The sequence below is a fragment of the Bufo gargarizans genome, chromosome 2, assembly GCF_014858855.1.
Source record: "Bufo gargarizans isolate SCDJY-AF-19 chromosome 2, ASM1485885v1, whole genome shotgun sequence".
Classification (NCBI taxonomy): Eukaryota; Metazoa; Chordata; class Amphibia; order Anura; family Bufonidae; genus Bufo; species Bufo gargarizans.
In genome coordinates, this window is record NC_058081.1 from 611,228,540 (window position 1) to 611,231,759 (window position 3,220).

The following is a 3,220-nucleotide window of genomic DNA, read 5'->3' on the forward strand; positions in this document are numbered from 1 at the left end:
CCCCTCTACTATATAAGACATCAGTATTACTAGGTGGCACTTGGGGGACTGCTACAGATTTTGAAAATTAGCCCCTAAATGTATAGACCCCAGATCAGCCCCCTAATTTATACAGACCACTGTGTCATCCTGCTGCTCCTCCCAATACTGCACCCGCTGTGCTACCCTCCCCCCTGTAGTGCCAGTTATATATTGTGCTTTATATTGCTCTATATTGGTTTTCCTAGTATTAATTAGTAGGCCATTGCTTAGGATAAAAAAAAAAGCTAAAAACATCCTGAAGATAGGCCATCTAAAATCCTGGAAACCCCTTTAAAGAAGATGTCTCTTTTAATAAATATGTGCATTTCCAACAAAATAGTAATTATTGATGTTTTCTTAAAACTCTGTATCGTGCTGTCCCTCTGCTATTCATCATGGAAATGTATGAATTAATTTACTGTTATATTTTTTTTTTTACCATTTAGCACCGATACATCATAGTGTGTAAGGACATACCCCATTGGAAAGAGGAACAGTAAGGGTATGGCCACACAGCACGGGCAGCCGAGTATCGCCCATGCATGCCGCAGCGCCTTCATAATAACTGATTAGAACTGAATTGTTTATTCTGTGTTAATGGTGGCACGGTTTTGTGGATTAGCGCACATGTCATTACCATGAATACTGGTTAAGCACTTTGGATATAAACAGTCCATGGCCATACCATACCTGACCGCACAGTCCTTGCCGAGGCACGGCTACAACCTCTGTCAGTGCCCATGCGTCCAGTTGTTAATGTATTCATACATTTACAAGAGGAAGAACAGAATAATAGCATAACATAGAGTTCTAGAAAATGATAACGTCGAGTTCTAGAAAATGATAACGTAGAGTTCTAGAAAATGATGCTCGAGAATTCTTATCGACAAGATGTAAAAGAATGTGATTCATCAGACCCAGGCCACCGTCTTCCATGGCTAGGCTTTAGCAAAATGCAGAAATGAAATTGCGGACGTGTGAATGGACCCTTATGGCGGTGTCCACACGGGATGTAAGTTGCAGAAGTATCTCCTGCTGCATAAGTTGACATGCTGTGGATATTAAAGGGGTATTCCCGCTTGTTACAGGTTATCCCTTATCCACTGGATAGGGGATACCTATAGATTGGTGGGGGTCCTAATGCTGGGACCCACACCGATCACGAGAATGGGGACACGTACACCTCAGAACCCCCTTAAATGAATAGAGCAGGTGCACTGCCTCTTCATTCATCTCTGTGGGAGTTCTTCGGATAGCCGAGTACAGTGAACGCCCAGAAAGATGAATAGAGCAGCACTGCGCATGCTCAGCCTGCCGCTCCGCTCATTCTGCAGGGTTCCAAGGGGTACAGGGTCCCCTTCTTGCGTGATTGGTGGAGGTCACAACCAGAATACTCCTTTAAATGTTTCAGGGTATGTTCCCATGTGGCAACTGCATTTTTTCTGCAGCGGATCTGCCCAAAATCAGCAGAGGTAAAAACTGCACCAGATTGTGGAAGTTTTTGCTGTGGATTTTTTTTTCCCCCAAAACACTGCAGACATGACATGAAATCCGCAGCAGATATCTGTAACATAAACTGACGAGCTGCAGATTTAACCCCCCCCCCCCCCAGTGTGCCACGTTCTGTGCGGGAGATTTCTATTTTAAACGCTCATACACTTCGTTGCTACTGTACAATGCTGGGGATGTGTCACACAGGGACATGTGGCAGCAAATCTGCAGCATTTACACTAAGGGCTCATGCACACAAATGGATTTTTTTTCCCATGTTCTTTTCCGTTTTTTGTGTGGCCCTTATGCGGAACCATTTACTTCAATGGGCCGCAAAAAAAAATGGAAATGACTCTGTGCATTCCATGTCCGTATGTCTGCACGGCTGCTCCGCAGAAAAATAGAACATGTCCTATTATTGTCCCGGCAGTGTGTTCGGTGATGTCACCGGCTCTGATGGGCGGGCTTTAGCGCTGCCCTAGCCGTTTCCAGGCTAGGGCAGAGCTAAAGCCCGCCCATCAGTGCTGGTGACGTCACCGGGCTTCCTGGTAACCCCATGGAGAGCCCGGCTCTTCACCGGAACTCCGGAAAATGCCTTTGCCCTGCGCGATTTAGTGCAGGGCAAAGGAGAGCATCGGAGCATGAACTGCTTCGATGCTCAAGTCAGGGGGGCTGCCTGGGTGAAAATGGGGGGATGTCCGGGTTCAGCTCTGAGTCTGGACAACCCTTTTAACTTTGTCTACATCATAAATGCCATTTGCTGAGGTGACACGACCCCTTTAAAGGGAACCTGTCACCTGGATTTTGTGTATAGAGCTGAGGACATGGGTTGCTAGATGGCCGCTAGCACATCCGCAATACCCAGTCCCCATAGCTCTGTGTGCTTTTATTGTGTAAAAAAAACCAATTTGATACATATGCAAATTAACCTGAGATGAGTCCCTGACTCATCTCACATACAGGACTCATCTCAGGCAGATATGGCCAGCGAACACATGCGGGCTGCCATCTTTAGTAAGGTAGACTCACTCGTCCGGCGATGGGCCTTTAGCGGGCTGTTCTCGGAACTGCCTGCTCCCGGTGACTGCATTTGATTTCAGACCGGCTCCCGGCACAGGTAAGGGCTTACCTGTGCATCGCCGGACGGGTGAGTCTACCTTACTAAAGATGGCAGCTCGCATGTGTTCGCTGGCCATCACTGATCTCAGGTTAATTTGCATATGTATCAAATCGTTTTTTTACACAATAAAAGCACACAGAGCTATGGGGACTGGGTATTGCGGATGTGCTAGCGGCCATCTAGCAACCCATGTCCTCAGCTCTATACACAAAATCCCGGTGACAGGTTCCCTTTAAGCAGTGGGGGTTGAGATTTGTTCACAGTATGAGTTATTTTGCTGCTTCTGTAAAACACTGTGGATTTCCCCCCAAATAATTCCAAGGCTGTAAAAGACTCCGTGACAGATCATGTGACTTCTGCCTCCCCAAACCCCTGATCAGTGGAACGTGACCCCTCCCTGGACAGTATGCTGCAAACTTCTGCAATACTACAGGTGACGTCACGGACAACGCCCCCTCCGTGCCCCCTCTGTCTCTATGGATCAGGCGGCAGCATTCTGCAGACAGTAGACACGCCCCCATCGTACGTCACTCACTGCACGCACACCCCCTCCCCTCCCCCCGGGGCTGCTGACGTGATATCACCAGC